Genomic DNA, 22,697 nt, shown 5'->3' on the forward strand with positions numbered 1-22,697 from the left:
AAAAAATTGCTCATGTTTCTTACTAAAATTATTTATGTGGTGGGAAAAGAAATTGTAATAGAAAAGAATAAATTTGACTGCATGTTAGATCTGTTCATTTGGCTTTAAACCTTTGCTGTTTTCTAGGCTCAGACTTGGTAGCTCTGTACCTTTTGTAAAAGAAAGTTGCCTTTAGCCTGAAATATCCAGGAGAGCCTATTATCCGGGCTCTGATCTTTCACGATGTTAATTCTTCTGCACTTATGTTGAGATGGCAAGTTGCAAAATAGAAAATCAACTTTGGTTTTTTTTGGAGGTTTAAGAGGGGCACCATGATTTGACCCACGTGGACAGCTGCAAGAACAAAGAATTCCAAGGAGAAACAATTCGTACCGCAAGAAGTTTGCAACAACCAACCACATCCCCGCCCCTTTTTAGTATAAAAGCGGACTGATTTCTGACTTGGGGGAGACGGTTCTCCAGCATGTCATTCAGCCATCTTCTGGGTCTGCCAGCTTTTCAAATAAAGTCACTATTCCTTGCTCCAACACCTCAATCTCCCGATTTATTGGCCTGTCATACAGCAAGCAGTACGAGTTTTGACTTGGTAACAAGATGACTGCATTGGAGGTAGTATGTCTCCACTCTTTCCTCGTTTCCAATATGTAACATGCACATAATTTATGATCTAGTTCAAATAATTCATCAAAGACAACCACAAAAATAAACTACACTCACCTAGCTATCAACACTGAAGTCACAACCTATCAATTTTATATGCTGTTTAACAACACAACTAAAAAACCTAACATAGGGAATTGATTCCACAGAAATAAAATTATTTCTACTCCTTCAAAACCTTTTTTTCTTTTCTATTTTATTTTGTTTTGCATATTGAAAAGAAAATAAAAGACAAATCATTTTATTTCACGTATTTTGTTATAGCTACATAATTTAAATACTACAAAGGTATTTAAATTGCAATAAAAAATTGTTCATATATTGTACAAAGATATATACACAATCAATGTGGATAAGGAAAGGAATGGACATTTACTAAAAATCCACTGCACATCCAGTTTTTTTACAAGCATATCCTGGAATATAAGCTCTATGATCCAGGGGTCCCCCACCTGCATTCTCACTGCTGAGTCCCTTAGTAATCTTCTACCAAGGCACCAGCATAGAACCACGCGATCAGTATTTTAGGTATAAATGAGGAAATTAGCTCATTCAATTCTAAAACAAAAACCCTACAATAAATACTGAACTTATTTACAGATAAAGAAAATTGGACACAAACAAGTACAGTTTCTTCCCCAAGTTCACAAAGCTAATAACTGGTAAAGGCAAGATTTGAACTCATCTGTCTGATTCTAAAAACTAAGGTGGAAATCCCTTTCGACTGGGGAGGGTCCAGCAGCACAGCCTATCACCCTATCTTTGTTCAGATCTAGCCTTAGACAGCCTGAGACAGCACCCCATTCCTATGGAACTTGAGGGCAAATGATAACAATAAGGATTTTATATCCAGTAGTTTCTTAGGTATCATTTATATAAACTGTCAGCAGGACAGCAGAAAAACTCTGGGAAATATGAGTGGGTCCAGGGCTTTTTGCTGATTAGAAACTCAGTCTTTCAGGACAGATTGACCTTCCCATGAGAGGCCACACGGACCTAAACTAAAGACAGCTGAGCAATGAAAACTAGCAAGACCCTGGAACTCAAGCAAGAAGTATCCCTGCCATCTCCCTCCCTGTTGCCTCTTCATCCACGTGGACACGAAGACAGAAGACCCGGGTTCTTGTCCAAGTTACACCATCATGGATTCTCATCCATAAAATGTTACGACTCTATGCTGTCCTAAGTCCTTTCCAACTCAAATATTTTGACACCAATATCTCAGCAGAATGTCTATGTCTCCACATCCTCTCTTCTATAAGAATAGTTCTATGGCCACAAAGCAGAAATCCAATTAAAAACACCATGCACTAAGCAAGGTGAAATTCTGCGTAAGAGACTTTGCTCTCACGCTCAGTGAATGAAAACTCAGAAAAATTGGTCCTTCTCCCTCAGCAAGTGGTAGGTAGGCTGATTGTGTGTGTGGGTGGGTGTGCGTGTGTGTGTGTAAATCAAATACAATGACGTCTGGGATCTGTACAGATTTTTTTTAAGTTACTGTCATTTCATGTGGATGAGACAACCTTTAAAGTAATTTGAATCTAGTGTTCTGAGAGAGTCTCAGGATCTTTTGGTGGAGGAGGGGAAAGGAAAGGAGGAAAGAAGTAAATGAAGCAAAGGAGTAAGAATACTGCAAGTGAAAGGCAAGACATTAATTTTGTTCCTACTTGCATCACAAACAAATTACGGGCTGGTTTTGCCCCGATGTTCTGTCGAGCACTGAGTTGCAGATGAAGAGGTGACAGCCCATTTCTCACTGAGCTTGTGACTGTACGTGGCATCTTATAGAAACAAATCATTTATCCTGATCAAACACTCTAGCAGCAGGCCGTAATTCTCCTATTTTGAGAGATAAGAAAATAGGAGTTCAAAGAGGGTAGATAACTTGACAAAAGTCAGAGGACCAGTAAACAAGAGAGGATGAATTCAAACTCAGATCTGAATGCAGAGTCTGATCTTCCAACTCCCAGGACTGGAAAATCCTTAACAAACAGACTCCCCAGCTCCCCTGCAGTGTTCCTGGCACCAAGCATTTCCCATGGCGATGGACTCCAGTTCTCACAGACACAGCACTCTGTGCAGCCAATGACCTTGATCAGACCTTGATCATCTACCTGCCACGCCCACCAGGCTTCACCATACAGGTAGGAAAGCTGGCTTTCAAGTGCATACAAAGCCACCCTTGGTCTAACCTGGGCTCTTCTGGGGCTTCTCCAGCCTAAAGGCAGCCTTGAAAGTGCTCACAGTTTGTACATGAGCCACACTACCTCTCTCCATCAGTCTCCACACCTATACTTCTTAGCTATGACCATTTTGATAATATTGGAAACAAATATTTAAAAACACAAAAGAAAGGATCCTGGAACAATTACTTAATACTTACAATTTTAAATGATTTGTTACAAAGTGAGTATTTACAAACCGAATCTGCCTTCCTAGGTGTCAGTTTAAACAGTTAAAAAATATAATAGCAAAAAATTCTCACTTACAAAATTAAGAAAAACATCAACAATAATCTGGAATAAACTCAAAATTAATGCCCATGTTGTACATGGAGAAAACTACAGGACTGTACTGAGGGGTAAATAAGAGGTGTGAATGTAGAGACATCAACATATTGCATGGAGGAAAACAGTTTTGTAAATATGGAAGTTCTCCTAAAAATAATTCAAAACTTAATAAAAATCCCATGAATACTCTTATCTGACATTTTTTAACTTGAACAAAATATTTTAGAATTCTTTAGGAATAATAAAGTCATAATAATAGCCAAGAAAGTTTGGGATGGAAGAAAAGAACAAAAAAATATCGCACTGTCAGATAATAATTAATTTTTACAATATGTAAGATATGGCGCTGGAGTAAGGAAGTATGATTGACAGAAATATAGCATGAGCTCAAAAAGAGACTCTAGTGTACATAAGTATTTTGTGCATGTGGGATTTCAAATCAAAGAGCAAATTGTGAATTCAATAATTGTCCTGGGACAATCAGAGAATCACCTGGAAAGAACAAATTCTATTCCTGTCATAATGACCACAAAAAAATTACAGATAGTGGTTTAAATATTAAAATACTAATAACAGCAAATACAACTCTTTGCTCACATTAATTCAACTTCTCCTCACTATAACAAGTACTATTATCATCTCCATCTTAGACATTAAATAAACCTACATAAGAGATTTATACCATTATAAGAAAGTATTTCTAAGAATAATAACAAAGATAAAACCCAAAAGGAAGACATTTACTATCTTAAGAATATTTTGAGCCACAACAAATATAAACCTACTGAACAAAATGAAACGAAAGGAATGACAAGGAAAAACTCTGTGATAGATGTTGATGAAGACAAGGGATTAATGTTCATAACATACAAAGAGCTGTCACAAAGCAAAAAGAAGCTTCCTCACTTAAATTTGTGCAAAGGACAAAATGGATCATTCACTTTTCAAAAGTCAGATGGCTAATCAGTGAAAAATGCTCAATACCTCACTGGTCATCAAATGCAAACTAAAACAATGAAAAAGCACTTTTGCTCATCTTATTGGTAAATATTTTTAAAAGATATTGTAGCTAGTGTCCATCTGTGGGAGAAAAAACTGTGAGCGACCTTTTTGGAGGATGACATGTCAATGGATATGTAAACTCTGAAAACGTGTGTACACACTGATTCAACCCCTCTTCTAGGAATCGTTTCGTTTAAAAAAAAAATCAGTTCAAATAGATGTAGTGGTTACACTGGTGGGAAGAAAAGCTGAAGTGAAATCATATCCAGCAATAGAGAATTGGTTACATAAGTAATTCTACATTTTTCATTCCACACTGGAGAAGGAATTTCTAGTCACTTGAAAGTAGCCTGTGATGAACATAAATGTCACATCCAGGGACTAAATTTCCAGAAGACTTAACTAAAGGCATGCTCATACAAGATCACAGGAATGTCTGTTAAAGAAAGATGCCAGTCAAACATCCTTTCTGACAGTGGAAAATGGAGAAAACTTAAGTGTCCACCATCAAGACAATGATGCGGTAAATCACGGCGAGTTGTGGGCACTGAGGGGGCCGGCTTTTCCCCGTGGCCCAGGGCCTTGTCCACAGCACTCTCCCACCAATGGTGTCCTTGCACAAGAGACCACACCTGCACATCAGGAGACCCCTCCAGTCTATCTGAAAGGACCGGGTGAGTCTGGAGTGGGAGGACGTCTATGATATACCCCTGAGTGAATAAAGCGAGCTGCAGAAAACATATAGTATGGCCTTATTTTTCAAAAAAGCATATATACACACATATACATAGATTTCTCATATGTATGTATGTATCTATGTATGGGTATATATATATGTCATAGGCATAAAGGTCATGAAATATATACACCATATTGGCAACAGCTTTTACACTCAGGAAATAAGGGGAAGGGAGGTAGGGCTCTTTCGGTACCACCACAGTTCTCTTTTCAGTATTTCAGTTAAGTACACTTGGAATTTAAAAGTTTATTTAAGTCCGAAGTAAAATGGACAATGCCTCCACAAGACATAATGCTATACTGGTCATTAAAAATCATGCCAGGGGAGATAGAATATTGTAGAAAAACATGTAATAAGCCGAATGGAAAATGGAGGTCTCCACACAGTAAACAGGCACAGAGTGCTCACTGGTTTTTATGACAGAGCTGATACACACTGATGAAAAGAACAGAAAGTAGATGTTAAAGTGTTCATTATTATTTCTGAGTAGTGGGACCTGGATAGCCTCTTTTGTCCCTTTTTTCAGACTTATTATATTAAATATACATTATTTTTCATCTGTAAAAAGCATTTTTAGATGTGTAGTAACACACATTGGAGAATAATACACGAGTACTTACAGAAACAAATAACTAGGAGACACCGCAGCAGCGCCACACAATGTAGAACGGGCGATCCTGATTAACACCGCGCAGTTACATAAGGACCCACAAAGTGAGAGCACCTGCTGTAACAGGGCGCGGCCCCCTTCTATTTGTCACTTATGTCTTCAGGGCTGAGGTAGTTCTGAGCATGGCCAGTGTCAGTGTTGGTGTCTGGATGGATGCCACTGGATGTGAGGGCACCTGCAAGCCGAGAGGAATAACAGAAATCATCCTCTGCCTTTTCTGCCTTGTTTCTGTGTTACTTTAAAAGAGAGGCATAAATAAGATAAACTGTTTATGTTCCCTACTGAAATTTCTGTAATGAAACCGTTTTCAAAGTGTTCACAACTTATATTCTGCCTATAACAGACTTTTCATCAAAGCTTCATATTTATTAAATGTTAATTAACTCAGTTAATTAACTCCCTGTTGAAACCTTCTACTATAGAACATGAAATGCACTATGTGAAAGGACCACGCCTGCAGTGACTAGCTTGGCTGTCTTGACGGCAGTGCAGTCCGCCCCCAACATCCCGTGGCTCTGAGCTCCTGATGCTGCTAAGAGAGCACGCTGCCGCCTCAGATGGAGAGAAAGTGTGAAAGCATTTCCTGAAATCTACAGCACTGACAAAACATAACTGACAAATCCCAGGCTCCTTTGAAGCTGTCATTTTCGGTTTCTGGCCAACCCCCGTCAATGAGCAGAACCACCCCATTCCCGAGCAATGGCACTCACTTGGTAAGAAGTTCTGGAGAAATTTCCAGGTATAGAATGTAACCAACTATACGTAGAACTCTGACAAAAGAAACAATGCAATACCCTGATTTTGGAAGACACTCAAAATATTCTCCTAAGCCTTTGTAACTGGAAAGGTTGGGCTTCTCCTGAGCCACTTATTTATTTCACAGCCAGTGAGCATCTCCCACAAACCCTGTTACCCTGTGTCTGCTGGGAGCATCAGGTACACTCATGCTGTCGATCTTATAAGTCACAGGCAGAGACGTGTGTCTCATGGCTGCAACCATCACACAGGCTCGCCTCCTAGCCTCACAGTTTGAACTTGGCCCAATTTTCTAACCTGTTTATTTGGTATCTGTTCTTCTGTAAGCTGCCTGAAATGCTTTTTGGAACAAGTCAGAAGAATGAGTGGGTAGATAAATGGACAGATGAACAGGTGAGAGATGGGCAGACCGAAAGAGAGACTCCAGGAAAAGGGGAACAAATAAAATTTCCTGTGCAAAACCCTCTTTTAGTCAGGGAAGAAAACCACCACGGAGAAGAGTGAAGAGGCAGGTAGCTTAGGACTGTTTCCTGGATTCCATGAAAAGTCACACCAAGAGATGAGAGGGTAGAACTATAAATAATAAAAGAAATAAAGCACACATGCTTGAAAAATATATCTACAATATGTACTTTCTAAAGAATAGATTCAAATCAGCAGGGCCCAATACCACAATCCTTGGGTATTTACAGAAATGAGAATCCCATCTCCAAACCACAAGGCATCCCTTTGGAGCACTGAGAGTCTACACGGGGCGGTCATAAAGCCATCACCGCAAAATCTATGCTATCCTGCACTTACGAGGAACGAGCAGTTGTGCACGCGTGACAGTTACACCCCACAGCACCTCTAAGGGGGAGGGAAGCCTAGCGAGCCCCATCTCTGCAGGACAGAATACCAGTCCTGGAGAGCCTAAGCCGACCTACCAGTTCTCCATCTCACAGGACTGGTCACTCCAGAGCAGGACTCGATCTCAGACCCATGTTTGTAACCACAGTACTACCGTGCTTTATGTGTTTTTGTGTGTATAATACATTTGTTTCTGGCATGAAAGGATATTTAATAAATTTTCGGTTGTCTTGTCTATCTCATTAGCTCACAATCAAGCTTTATACTGTTGAATTGTACTCTTTTCCTCTGGAGAACGGAACGGAAAGAGCGGGGGTCAGAATGAGGTGGAGCTCCATTATTTATCTGGTATCTCATCTCATCCAAGTCCCCAACCAGGGAGAAGGAGACAATGTTCTCTTCATCTTTTAAAGAGAGTGGTCCACTGATGATGACTTACTCAACCCAAAAACCAAGGCTGGGGGAAGGGCACATGTAGCAACCAGAGCAGTATCAGATGTAGGAAAGTGAAAAGAGCTCGCGGGAGGGCTCAGGGGGTCAGCCTGATTTAATTTCAATCGATAAAAAATACCACACTGTAAAAATACTAGCATGCAATGGATTTGCTCTTTCTTGACATCTAGCAAGTTTCCACAGCCCACATTTAACATTATCGTGAACCAGTGAAAGGAAGAGTCTACAGACAGGGAAAATCAATGTCACAGGCAGGTTGAAAACCAGGCTGGAGTTTAGGAAGAGAAAGGGCATAGTTAAGAATTGGGGAAAGGCTGGAGGAAAAAATCATCACAAGGACTCTCAAGCATCATCCTTCAATCATATAATCATTCATTCAAGAGAGAGTTACTGAGGTCCTATTTTGTGCAAGATTGTACACAAGGCAAAGCAAGAGAGCAGCGACCATGTTGGCAGCAAGGGGCGGGGCTAAAATACACTTCTGATCCCGGTACCTTGCACACTTGTCCTCAGTATAAAGGCAAAGAAAAAAAGTAAAATAATATTCTGTAAACTCAAAGCATTGCTGAAAAAAAATTAGAGAAGGCCTAAATACCTGGACAGACACGCCACGTACATTCCTGGATCAGAAGACAGTGCTCTTGGAATGGCAGTGCTCCCCAGAGTGATCCGTATATTCTACGTGGTCTCGATCACAATCCCAGCTGGCTCCTCTGCAAAAACTGATTAGCTGCTGTTATAATTCATATGGGAATTCGAGGGTCTCAGTAACCAAAACGATCTTGAAAAAGAAGAACAACATGAGAGGACTTGTAATTCTCAATTTGAAACTTTACAACTGTATCTCTAGGTGAGATTAGAGGCCATTTTTAAGTTATTACTGTGTTTATCCTTATTTTCTAAATTCTCTAGAATGAATATAATTGTTATAATAAGGAAAATAAAAAGTAAGGTATCTTTTAAAACATGCACACCGATTCATTCATTGGAAAAAATGTATTTTAACTATAAAGAGGTAAACAAATATCTAGTGAAAAAGGACTACTTAAAAACAAGAGTGCATTTACATTTTTAAGAAATTGAAAACTGAAAAGCACAAACACATCAAGTTTCTAGGGAGACAAATACAACATATTAACACTTATTTTCAAAAATTCTAATTGAACAATGAAAATTCAAGAAAGGGAAAATCGCGATTGACAGCCAAATGCAAACACATGGAGAGCAAAGGCCTAGAAATCACAGTTCCTTTAACTCTGCTACTACCTCAGTAGGGGAGGAAATTCCTCACTGAGGAGACAGTGGAATCCCATGCATAAGACAGGATACACAGTAGAAACTGCACTAGAATCGGGGGTGATTTTCTTAGAAGAATTCTAAAGTTAGAACATTGCTGAAAAACTATAAATACACTGACAGACAGATTAAAACACACAGTCATATATATTATATAGAAACATATGAAGTCTGCTCCCATGTTACATAGAAATACAAACATATTTGTTCATTTATGGGCACTGATTACTTTTTCCCAGGTAGAATATTTCAACTAAAACAAATAATCAATAATACACCCCTCTTGTCAAATCTAGTTGATAAGTTACTCTGCTATGTAATCATAATGTGCCTAAGATAGATCTAAAATAAGTGAAAAAGATCTTTGTATGGTTTCTTGAACTCTTCTCAACATTCCAATCTTAATTTTAAAATAGATCTGAGCAGTATTTCTATATTATCTTTTCCCTCGTGAAATGACCAATACAGTCTGTTGTCAAAATTCTGTCCTTACAATGATTCACGAGCACCATATCCTCACAAAACTGCTGGACAGCAAGTCACTATCCAGACACTGTGACCAAACAAATGAAACACAAGGAAGACAGTGACCCTATTCTGGAGGGCTTACCAACTGTGTCAACACCGGGGTTTTTATTTGATTGGTTTGATTGGGTAGCAAAATAAAATCAATCAATTATTTTCTTCTCTGAGCATTCTGTAAGTCATGACTCTTTTCAGTGTCATGAGCAGGAAAGACTTAAGCATGACTTGATTAGGTCAAATAGCAAAAATGATCACCGGAGAGTGAGTAATAAAGAAGTTAACTGATAGCAATGCTTCTGCCTACATGAGACCTAAAATAAACCTAAACTGATATCCGAAAGGAAAATGAGGAGATGAGGTTCCCAATGAGAAAACAAACAAAGAAGAAACCGAAAAAGGAAAGACTTTTTCATGAACGATTCCAGGCAGTAGTGGAGCATGGTGGTGAGGAGCATAGATGCTGGGGACAATCATGATGCTCTGAACTCCCACAGCACTGGGTAGCTTTGACACTCATAAGTCAGTGAAATTTTCTGCATCTCAGCCTCCTATCCATAGACTGGGGACAACAACAGCACCCGTCTTCTAGGACGGTCCTAAGAATTAAGATATTTTATATGTAAATTTTAAATCAAATACCTCAGATTTTAAATATTGCCCCAAAAGAACAAGGAAAAAAGAAAACAGAGTTAAATTTGAGTTCATCAAATTTAAAACTTCGCTTCAAAAGACACCATCCAGAAAGTGAAAAAACAACCCTCAGGAGAAAATATTTTCAAATAATTTATCTGATTAGGAATTTGTATCTCCAAATAAAACAGAGCTCCTACAATTCAACAAAAAAGACAACTAAATTAAAAAATGAATAAAGGATCTGAAACGGTATTTTTCAAGGAAAATATACAAATGGCCAATAAGCATAATGAAACGATGTTCAAAATCATTAGCTGTAAGGGAAATCATGTCAAAACCACTAGGAGAAACCGCTTCACACTCACTACAAGGTTATATTTAAAAAAAGAATAACAAGAACTAATGAGGACACACAGGAATCAGAGATAGCAGCCCTTGCTGGTGAGATGTAACACAGCGTGGCTACTTTGGAAAACAGCCTGGCAGGACCTCAGAGAGTTGAACAGTTGGTTTCTGAATGACCCAGCAATTCTGCTCTGTGGGCACACACGTAAGAGAACTGAAAACAAATGTCCACATAAAAACTCCTACAGGAATGATCAAGGTGCCATTATTCATCACAGCCAAAAAGAAGAAACAACCAAAATGCCTATCACCTGATGAATGGGTAAACAGAGGGGCCCAGCCATACAGTGGAATATTATTCAGCAATAGCAAAGCATGGAGTACTGACCCAGGCAACAACGTGGACAAACATTGAAAACGTTACTCAGTGTGAAAAGAAGTCAGTCACAATAGACAGTTCCATTTACATGAATTGACTCGATTTAAATGAAATGTCCAGCACAGGCAAATCCACAGAGAGAGAAGAGTGGCTCCCTGGGGGTGGGGGTGGATGGGGAAGATGGGAATGAGTGCTTATACATACAGGGTTTCCTGTTAGGAGGATGAAAATATTCTAAGATTGACTGGGATGCACATTTCTTGGCATAGAGTAAAAACCGGTGTAAATTTTAATGGGTGAATTGTATTAAGACTGTTAAGAACAAAAGCACCTCGGGCCAGTACCTTCCCATAGTAGATGCAAATTGCTAACTTTTATTACAGGAAGAAGAAACTGCCCTCAGCATGAAAGCAGGAGATCAGCAAATGTGAGTTAACCGAAATTGGACAAGAGCAGTTCACTTGAAACAGTTGCTGAGTGTATACGAAATATTCAGAATGAAGAAAATCAGTTTGACATCAAGATGAAGCATTCTGCTTCAAATGCAGATCAAGGATTCGGCAAGCCCACCTGCTAGAAATAACCAGAGAAGAAACCTGGTTCTTAAAACAAGCACCACATCCAACAAGGAAATGGTGGTGAGGAAAGCAGTCAGCCAAAAAACTGGAACAGTTTGCTACAAATAATTTCTCCACTGAAATTTCAAAAATAAAATGAAAGTGATGCAATGCTGCACTGCCCTCACGTGAATGGGCTTCCTCCGGTGCTCGACAGTTCTGTAACCCCGAATGAGAGACTCAGGAGAATCAGCATGTCTCCTGGGAGTCCCCAGGTGACTGCCCACCAGCACGCTGACCACCATCACATCTGCCAGGGTTGAATTGCAGAGAAGAGACCAACTTCTAAAAGGCACAGGAAATGTTGGCAAGGGAAAAAATGGCTGCACTCAGTCCTGGGACAGAGGCCTTGACAGCAGAATCCAGAAGGCTGCAGGTGAACTGGAGTGTCCCTGGGGAAGGAAGGGACCAAAAGGGAGCAGATCTCAATTCTCTTCTCTCTCTCCCTTGGGTAGGAGAGATAAAGCCTGCATCATTCTCACCTGGAACTGTGGGTTATGGCTGGCAGAAGTCGTACCGACACGGAATGATTATTCAAGACTCTGTGGGAAAAGTCCAGAAAAAGAGAAGATGTAGGGAGCCAACTCCACGAGCCTCTCAAATGCTCCTATATTTACTGTGTATAAAGAAAGGAAAAAGTCATTAACAGTTGTGTGATAGTAAGTAGGAACTTGAGGAAAAACGGGAGGAGACAGAGATTGTAGAATCCACAATGAGTACAAAGGCTTAGTGTATCTTTAGGGAAGTCATGGGGTGAGGGGAATAAGATAAATTCTTTAGATATGTGAATTACAAAGCAGACCACGAGACCAGCCTGGTCCTTGTTTTGGGGATAATAGACTATCTAAAAGCACACAAGCCCAGCTTTTATAGCTGAGGGCCTGGGTCCTTGCTTTGAAATGAGCAGAGTGCTATCTAAAGCATCAACTATGCAAGCAAAGCATTGTCTCTGCTTTTTAAGGCAAGGAGACAAGAGTGAGGATGCACATGCTCCTGCTTGCAAAGCAGTTACTAAGCACGCATTTTTCTTCTGAACATTGACAGGCTGCTGGGGTCTGTTACAATTTGTTAACCTAATCTTGGGCTCCCACATGTAACCATTATGGAACCATTATGGAGGACACCCTAGGATAACAAATCCTAGCTCTGGGTCTTTTCCTGTCAGCTTCAGTCACTCTAGCAGGATCTAGACACATCCCTGAATAACGATCCCACAGAACCACCCAGACTCTGAACTCCTGGCGCTTGAAAATTAATTTTAGCTCTACACAACTTAACAAAGAAAAGTTTCAGAAATAGAAGATATTACATTCTTTTATATCTCATCCTATGAACTAATTTTTCTGATTGCTCTAAGCTGCTTCTAATTGGCAAAGTACCTAATTCTGCAGGTGAATTCAGTACTTTCCATTGGGCATAACTTGCCAGTTTGGGCTCGCTGAATTCTATTGGTCAAATACTGATACACTTAATTGATTTCATTGTTCATCAGTTTCAGCCGGGAGGAGAGGGAGTGTCACTCTGTTCCTCAGCCCACCCTCAACTCTTTTCTCATCAGCAACTCAGGCCTCCTGAAATTAAAACAAAGAATTTGTTTCCCTTCTACGCTTTCCACAAACCCAACAGGAAACATCAGCCTGGAGAAAGAATTCAACAAAAATGTTAAAACAAAAATCTATAAAACCTGAAGCAACTCCATCTCCGAATCATGATACACAATGACATGAAAGTAAGTGTGTCAAGCACAAAACATGCGTGAGCCTGACCACCTGATTTCTATTCTTCAAAGGAAGGAAGGTTTTCATATTTTTTATTATCACTCTTTCTCATTGCTTCTGATTAAGCCAAAAATTAGTTTATGAAATAATTAAGCACTGCAATAACAGATTTTTGTTGTATCAATTATAGAAGGCATTCAGAGGGGATAGGAAAACCCACCTTTGTAAAAAATGTAAAATTTATTCCCCTGTTAAGAACACGTATACAAAATGCAACAGAGAATTCAAATTCTTGCGGAGAGGAGCAAAAGCCACAGAATCAAAGCAAAGTCATTACTATGAGTCAATTCAAAATTCACTAGACAAGCATGCTCAAAGCATTCAAAGAATTTTAAAGGCACACTGCAAACCATTCACTTAATGATCTGCAGGCTAGAGGAAGAATTTCCCTCTTTAACAGACAACAGTAATCAAAAGGGTGCCCCTCCAAACAAAGACGAAAGATCAATCAGGTTTTTAACAGTTCTGATAAATCAGCATGTTCTAAAGAACAAAATTCAGAAATTTTAAACATTCATTCAAACCACAATGAAACAAGCACTTAAAAAAAGAAAAAAAACCCAAAGAAACTAAGCACATTGATCATGCACTTGGATCAATGAGAACGTCTTTTACCCTTCGAAGAAAGAACAGGCTATAGCCTTTTACTTGAAAATTAACACTACTTTAAAGATAACTCCTAAAACGGATTTCATCATTCATGTTGCCTTGAAAACTCTGAGGCAGTTGTATCTTATCAGAAAAGCAATTCTGAGTCATAGTATGTTACAATTCAGCGCCAGTTTGTTTTAGAATAAAAGAAAAAATAAAGCTACTGTCCCTCAAATCCTGCACAAAGTGTGAAGGGCCACCCTGCCTCTTTCCCCTCCTGTTTTCAAACCTGATGCTCCCCAACCCTTCTGAAACAAGTGTGAGAACCTCATATTCCCACCAATATATCAAATGACTAAAGAATATTAATTTACTTGTGTAAATATATGCCTACATCTTGAACTGGAGGAGGAAGGTATCAGAGGGCTACATGGAACTTATTTCTACCTTCCTGAAATCACACACAAACACGTTCACACAGACACAAACACATACACACTGAATTACTGAGCACTTCACAAACTTAGGAATTCCAACTTCTAGAAGATAACTTTGCAGTTAGTTTAAAATACAAAACTGTCAAGTTTGAAAGACTTTATCATCTGCTAAATCATCCAAATATCAATGAGACCCAATTTGCCTTCTCTGTAGAATGTAATTTCCCATGATGTCAAAACAGATCCTAAGAAGTGCTGTATCCAAGACTCGTGTTTATCACTAGCTATGATCGTTTTTAAACAAGTAAACAGATTGAGAAAGGTAAGTTCCAACATTTATTCTTATTGAAATAGCATATGTATTCAATTGTCTATACAGAAAATAGGTCCCATGATGGTGTTTAAGAGCTATTTTGTGTATTGCAATATTTATTTTTAAGTGCAGACAAGGAGGGTGGGTATTACTCAGTTGTAGAGCAACTGCTTAGCATGCACAATGTGCTGGCTTCAATCCCCAGTAATTCCCCCCCCCCCAAAAAAAAAGTGCTTATTTAAAAATAAGAAAAAAGTTATAAAAAAATGCAGACTAAAAACCACTGCAATGTAGAAGCCAGAACTATAATAAAAAACATGTGTTTCTATCAAATACTGACTATATGTCAAACACAGGGACAACCACAAATCACCCCTGACAACCATCACGTGTGGTTCTCAGCAACCCTTCTAAGTAGACATGGATGAGAAGCCCAGCACTGGGGATGAGGAGACGGAGCTCGGAGGAGCCGGGGACGCTGACCGTCCTGCTCCCCGTGACAACACGTCAGCCCAGGACAAGTGCTGACAGAGCTGCAGCGAGGGGACATGCAGCTGCGTGGAAACTTCAGGAACTGGGAGACCTAGAAAACACGAAAAATTGTTCAGTGAAAAACCAGCTCAAATATATTACACTGTGCCACATTCTTTAAAAAGGGAACATGACTGAGACCTTTTTGATGCCTCCGTGTCCTTTATGCCATCATCAGTTATTTGCCCTCTCAGCGTTACCAGTGATGGCCTGGACCCCTTATGAAGTGCACTCAGATGGCAGAGCTTTTAAAGCTGTTTTATGAAGTTTGTAAGACTCTGTCTATGCCTCACACAGGCGGTCATCCATCACTTCTCACCGGTGTGGACGTACCACCTGAAATCACTCCTTTCTGCTTTTTAAAATCCCTTCATCTAATCCAGACTTTTCAACAGCAAAGAATCAGCTCAACCACAGACAGTGAACAGCTTTTCACCAAATGGACTCGAACAGCCCATTGGACTACCTGGAAGCCCTTTTCTTCTATTAAACCCACTTCTGGGTACTTCATCATTTTCTGATTGGTGGAATTGGCCGCTGACTGGCCTACTCACAGAGCTCCCAGCGTCACATCCAGGGATGGGATAGGACCCTGCTCTTGGGAGAAATCAGTGAGGAAGGCGGACATCCTCCAGTCAGGACTGCACGTGTAGAAGTGCCACAACATGCTCAGAAATTATACCGTCAGCACCCCTGGGCTCCCATGGACTGGTTTCACATTAACCAAACACACGAGACACTGATGCAAGAAAACCAGAAACTTAACTTATTAATGTAACAGAATATGTGAAACTATGAACCAGACTGAAATATCAGAGTTCAAACATGAGTACAGTTTCTCCTCCACGGCCTAACCACGGGCAGGCAGTAACATGGCAAACATGGACAGAAGCAGAGCAGTAAGGATTTCTAGATTAACTCAATGGACTAAATTTCTGTTATACCAACAGATCTACTGCCTGGAAAACAACGCTAATCACGGTGCACTCTTCATGGACAGTGGCCGAGACACGACTGTGAGCAACTGTGTGAATCTCCTTTCTCTGTCCTTTCTGGGCTTACTGATGCACAGATGTACAGAGATCCAGGGATGCAGATACCTCTAAACACCCAAAGCCCATCCCTGGGAGCCTCAAAACCAGACAGCCAGAGTTTAAATACCAGCTCTGCCACTTACTAGCTCTGTGACCTTGGCCAACTTACCCTCTGTGTGCCTCAGTTTCCACACTGTAAACCTGGGATAAAAATCAAACATTCCTTACTCCATTGTTGAGAAGATTGAAGGATTCATTTCTGTAAAACTCTCAGAAAAGAATGTAGCACATTATTGGTGCTCAACAAATGTCAACTTAATATTAAAGTGATTTACAAGTCTCCTTTCTAATCATCTTCTGTGTTTCCTGGCTAGACTAAGTCCCAAAGAAAATCCTTATTTCTCCTTTTATAAACTCTTGGGGAGCACCCTTCTGTTCCATACCACCACCTGTTTAAACTGAGGGAGGGGACGCCTCCTCCCCACTCCTCTTGGCCACGGAGAGTGCTTCTCCAGACCACAGACCCATGGCTCACAGCTAGCCCTCGTCACACTAACAGGGTGAGGTGTGAGTCCGGAGAGACAAGCAGGGTATGTGAAACCGTTCCTTTCCTTCCAGTGCTGGCCACACTTGGGAAGCACACGGGATGCTCATCTCCATGGCAGGACAGCCCTGTGCATGATGGGGCAGGTCCTCTCAAGGGAAGGCTCGCTGTGGCCCAGAGTTACCTGGGACAGGGTGAGTCTCTACTTCTGGGACACAGTATAATGACACGCATTTTCCCACAGCCCTGAAGTTCATGGAGTACGTGGCTTCATCAGTAAAAAAGAAGACATATATCGCCTGCTTACCCTTTTCTGTCATCTCTCAGTTGGCTGCTGGAGACAACATGTGTATAAGTATTGGATCCCCTTAAGCCCCAACATATTTGAAGTAACAAAAAATTCTGTGGCTTAACGATGGCTCAGGGCGACTGTGTAACAGTTCTGACTTTGCTGATGCTAAATTATGGGTATAGGAACTATGGAACCTCCTCAAATATCTTTCATCATAAAACCAGCTTTCCTTATTTTCCTGTTTCTTAGTAATTGCCAAAGACTATCAAATGATGGCTTCTCACAAAACAGTAGCTAAAGTTTACGAGCCCTCTTGACATACCCACTGTGGTAAACAGTTTACATAATTACTAATTCTCACAATTCTACAAAGCAGATATGAGCATCCCCATCTCACAGACGAGGGAAATCTCAGAACGAACTGACTTAGGCTCACGTGGCTCAGTGGCAGCGCGTGCACGCAAAGCCAAGTCAAAAAACTACACCCCTTCATATATGTACCAAATCTCCTACCACCAATTAACACAGCGGCGGGGTCAATACTCAGGGAACCCAGTACACTTTTCAGCTTTAAGGTGCTCCAGAGGCCACTTCTAGCTGTTTTATAAATTCCCGGCTCACTGGTTTCTAGCACTGGAAGAAAAGCCCGAATTTGCCATTGTTTGCACAGCAAGTCTGAGATGTTCACAGCGAGATGACAGAATAAAACTAAGATATAAGGAGAATAATTTTTCCAGGTAGACAGACATAATGGAGACTGTGCTATTCTGAAGCATTAAGCAAAGAAATCAAAATAAAATAACGTTGTTTAAGCATTCTTTAACAAACAGGAAAATTAAGAAGGTAAGAAGGTGCAACAGAGCCACCTATGGCTAAAAAGACCTTCCAGGTTACCGGGAAACATGCAACACAAAATTGCCTGTAGGATCAGAAACGAGAATCAGATAACTAAAAGCTTCTGTAGCACATACTGCACTTTGTTTTGGGGTAAGGGAAGGGTATTCAGTAATTAATCTGATATTGCTAATACTCCTGAATATAAACAAAAGACATAGGCTTATGGAAACTCATCTTAGAGGAGGAAAGAAACCAGTCCAGCCTCTTCAGTTTACAGAAGGGGAGACTGAGACCTGGGATCTGTCCTCCTGGCAATCGGCAGCAAAGCTCTCCTAGGCCTCATGTCTTGCACTGTAGCAAAAACCAACAGATCTTTACTAGGCCTATAATCATAAAATAACGTCTGCATTTTTCCAACAGTAGGTAATCTAAGTATCTTGCAAAATACTTCTCAAAGAGCCAGGAAATCGTAAAAGTTTGTTGAAATGCAAAAACATTTATTTACATATTAAAACAGCATGAGATTTATTCTATTAAAAAAGTTACATGTCAAATCAATGTTTTGATATTTTAAACCTGTTAAAAGTGCAGGAAAAAAAATCAAAATTTTCTTTAATCACAAAAGACAGAAGATTATTCCCTGAAAATGATAAATGTGGATTTTTCTAAACTTAATGGATCTGGTCAGAATCCACGAATTTAAATATCTGAGTGGATGTTACACGGCAACATGAATTCTGAGTTGTAACAATACACATTCTGTGTAAATAATCTTCAAGGTCGTCTGCTTAAGGCAATTTAACTAGTCCCTGTCTCACTAGAATGATACAGATTTCATTAAAACTTCATAGTGCACTAAAAAATAAATGGATCCTTGTTACTTTAAGCCATATTCATATATATCATATATATACATATTAAATATGCATCAGTAATAAGCCACCCTCTTTAGTATTCAGAGTTGATCCTTCTAAAATACCTGTCATTGTGACAGCACATTTTTATTAAGCACCCCTTGGGTGCTTTGTGTACAAGGCGTCTAACTCTCACAGTTAGACAAGGAAAACGATATTACTCAAATTTCACAAATGAGGAAATGTACTTAAGCCATAAAAACAACTTACCTATTCATCATCAGGAAACAAAGAGTAATGATTTTACTTACAATATTCACTGACAATCTTTTCTTCCATACTAAGACTACATAAAATCAATTCAGTCTTTCTAAGTATTTCTGTCAATAAGGGCCACTAGAGAAAAGCAAGTAACATCACTAGCAATGATTGGACTTTCAAAGCCCACTTCTCTTTTGCACTATAATTATTTTTAATGTTTTGTTTTTAGTGCTCACAGAGCACTAAAATTAAAAAAAAATTAACTTTTAATTCATTACCTGAGAATAAAACTTTTGTAAAAATATACAATTTTAATTTATGCCACTCTGTCTCACATTCTCACTGGTGTCTCTCCTTTGAAGTCCTCATCAGGCTGAGACAACTAAAATTGGCCATTTATGGAGTCACAGGAGTTCGGGAAAACACTCAACGGGAGGCTGATTACAGGAGCAATTAAAAATGCATCCTGTGCAGCCAGGGTTCCAGCACTGAACTAGCCACTGCCAGCTGTGTGTAATTTGGGACAAGCTGCTCCATCTCTCAATCCCTCAGCTGCAAAAAATGAGACACTGATACCTACCCTCAAACACCTGCTATGAAGTAAAACAGGAGGAAAGCATTTTAGCCTTAGGCAGGTGTCCACTCAGAGCGAGGTTGGTCATTATGATGATAAGGATGGTTGTTAATAAATTAAGCTAGACCAGAAAGTAGAAATCACCATAAAGGAGAAACATTTAAATCAATGAGCATTTTCTTTTGGATGGATTGCAGAATATTTTATTGATTTTTTTAATAAACCAAGATTTGTCCATTAATAATAGATTTACAGGTTCATGGACAAGTCTCCAGAAAAAGAATTAGAGGTCTCTAACTTCTGAATACTAAGAAAGTAAAGTTTAGAAAGAATTATGGGGGAGATTATACCTCATTTGGGAGAGTATGTGCTTAGCATGTATGCGGCCCTAAGTTCAGTCCCCAGTAACTCCATTTAAAAACTTTTTTTTTTAAGAAATGGAGAATTAAAGCAAAAAGATGGAGGAATACAGAATTTTTTTAGAGACTCAACTCAGACTTCTGATGGGGAATAAAACATCCATTTCTCACAGGAAATCTTGAAAACTATGTAAACTGGATCTGAGATGTCTAGTCTTTTAACATTATTCAAGAATTCATATTACCAAGTCTTAAAACTACCTGATAACCCACAGTGGTGATAGTGATCATAACAGCTGCCAACACGGATCGAACTCCGGCTAGGAATGCTCTGTTCTGACATCTCTGTTCCTGAGGCCTCACCAGGCTGAGAGCACTAACTTCGGACATTCATGAGCATCTCGTGTAAGTCCTCAATTTGTGCTTCTCACTCCCCCCTCACCAGGCCCTCTGAGGGAAGCACTGTTATCATCTTCCCCACCCGCAGTTTAGGCCACTAAGGCACAGAGACTAAACCCGATCCAGGTCAGACTGGCAATAAAGGACGTGTGTATTTCTGCTGTTTTACTTTTTACAAAAGAATCTGAGATATCAATTTAAGGGAGACTGTTAAATAATAAAAGTCTGTCTGGTCTCCACTTCAAAGAGCAGATACTATAAATTCCTGATGTAGGATGAGGCTGCCGCCACAAACTGACTCAGCTTGAAATTAATATCCAAGATGAAGCAGCGAATACAAGTAAATATTCACGATTGTCAACTCCGCTCTCGGGTCTGGGCCCTTCACTGCCTGAACGGCGGTGAAATCCCCACCCAGGTCAGGGAGGGAAGCGCGGCTCTTCCAGGTCACACCCAGGCTTCAAGGGCTGTTACCCCTCACAGACTGTCATCAACGATTAAAAAGCTCTCAAGATTTTTACACCATGCAAAACTGAAAGATATTTCTGCAGATGGAGCACTTTCTCAGGCTTAAACCTTTTTTGCCTACACTCAGCAAGGGGGAGAAAAGAAACATGACTCTGCAAAGTGTCTGAGCCTCACCACTCACAGGAGTAGAACTGCCTCAGCACAAGATGACAGTTCACATTGCAGGGTGAGAACAAAATAAAGCCGCCCCAACCACAGGCACTCCCAGAGACAGCGCTCAGCAGTCTTCTGCACACTCATGGTTGTGCAGCCCTCACCACCATCTATTTCCAGAACACTCCATTATCCCAGAAGAAACCCCCTGTCACTATCAGTCATTCCCTAATCCCCCTCCACCCAGCCCCTTGCAACCATCACCTGCTCTCTGCCTCTGCATTTGCTTATTCTGCGCATTTCAGATCACTGAAGTCAACAATATGTGGCCGTTTATGTCTGGTTCCTTTCACTTAACGTGCTATTATCAAGGCTTTTCCATGTTGAAGAGGTATCAGCATCTCTCTTTTTTTTTTTTGAAAACTTTAAAGTTTATTAGAAGGTGGTAAGTACTATCTAAAAGACTAGAGTGGAGCATAAGGGGTGGGGATTCAAAGGGAAAAGGGTGGGTTGAGCAGTCAGGGTGGACTTCCCAGGACAGGTGGCCTTTTTCATCTTCCCCTTTATTTTTTTTCCTTTTTATTCACCCTTACGTATGAATAATATTCCACTACATGGAGATACTACATTCAGTTCATCCATTCAGCAGCTATATATGGACGACATCCAGAAGAATGAGTGTAAGATGTGACTAGCAGGGGTGACATTTAAGCAAAGGGCAAGATGTGCTTTAAAAAAAAAGCCAACAAACAGAGGCACAAGGAAATTCTGTCCGTTTCTGAGCAAAGTGCATGCTTGCTTCGGCAGGACTACCGTGCAGGGCTGGGGAGGATATTGGCAGGAATCACGGGGAGGGAGTCACCTAAGAAGACTCCCCACCGATATCAGCTCAGCCAATTCTCCTCCCTCATGTTTCTAGGTTTCTCTTATTTCATGTAATAGCACTTTAACTACACATCTGATCATGTGCATCAGACCACCTTACCTCGAAGCCACAGAAAATCATTCACTGACCGGAGCAGCTCCAGGACAAAACTGTGATGGACCAGGGAGTCCTACAGCATCCCATCCTGCAGGCACAAACCCCACATGTGCCTTGGTGATGTCCAGAAAATAAAATGCATGGAAATATCTCACTGCTGGTTCACAACATCTGCCCCCAAATTGCCCCAAAATCATGCTGGCAAAGCACTACTCAACCTTCTCACTACAAAAAAAAAAAAAAAAAAAAAAGCTAAGAAGGCAAATTTAGGCTCTGCCATTGAAAACCAGCAACCATCAATGTCAGTATCTGAGCTGGAATGCTCCTGAATTCAAAAACCACTGCGCACTTATTTTTCAAACGGGAAAGCATATATGTATTCCACGTAGATGTTATTACAGTAGGATTTTTATTTTCGAAATTTCCAGTTCAACATTAGCACAAGAAAGATTATGTTTCAGCTTTTAAAAAACTCAATTATCTTCCACTTTCTTAATTTTGAACCTATTATTATTTTAAAAATGGAGCTATGCTTCATATTATAAACCAAGTGTTTGGCTTCTGCAAACAAAACTTTTATGACCTCACTATTTCAGAGCAAACTTTAATGATGTTTTGAGAGGTGGGGCCTGGGGCGCTAACAGCCCTTTAAATACTGACAAGGATGTGCTATTAAGTAATGCAAAGGCTCTAAGTCCACATTAACTAGGAAACCAAAGAAACTACACCAAAGCCTTACTTTATCATTTTTAAATATTCCTATTTTTTGAATATTAAATTTCTTAAAAGATATGATTTTTTTGAGAAAGACAACAGCTGTATTAAATTTCCTCTCACCAAGAAAGCAATCTTTATC

The 22,697-nt window shown here is 40.0% G+C and overlaps 1 protein-coding gene across 1 annotated transcript in view; it reads right to left on the reverse strand.

Moving 5' to 3' along the window:
- Nucleotides 1–230: 230 nt before the first annotated feature.
- LOC141578437 (uncharacterized) overlaps nt 231–22,697 on the reverse strand; it is a 511,397-nt gene continuing 488,930 nt past the window's right edge. The window contains exons 22-24 of the mRNA XM_074368867.1: nt 8,235–8,420; nt 5,532–5,756; nt 231–333 (exon numbers count right to left, since the gene is read on the reverse strand). The gene's annotated coding sequence lies outside the window, so the exon portion shown is untranslated. The remainder of the gene's footprint in view (nt 334–5,531; nt 5,757–8,234; nt 8,421–22,697) is intronic.

This window comes from Camelus bactrianus, chromosome 8 (genome assembly GCF_048773025.1).
Source record: "Camelus bactrianus isolate YW-2024 breed Bactrian camel chromosome 8, ASM4877302v1, whole genome shotgun sequence".
Lineage (NCBI taxonomy): Eukaryota > Metazoa > Chordata > Mammalia > Artiodactyla > Camelidae > Camelus > Camelus bactrianus.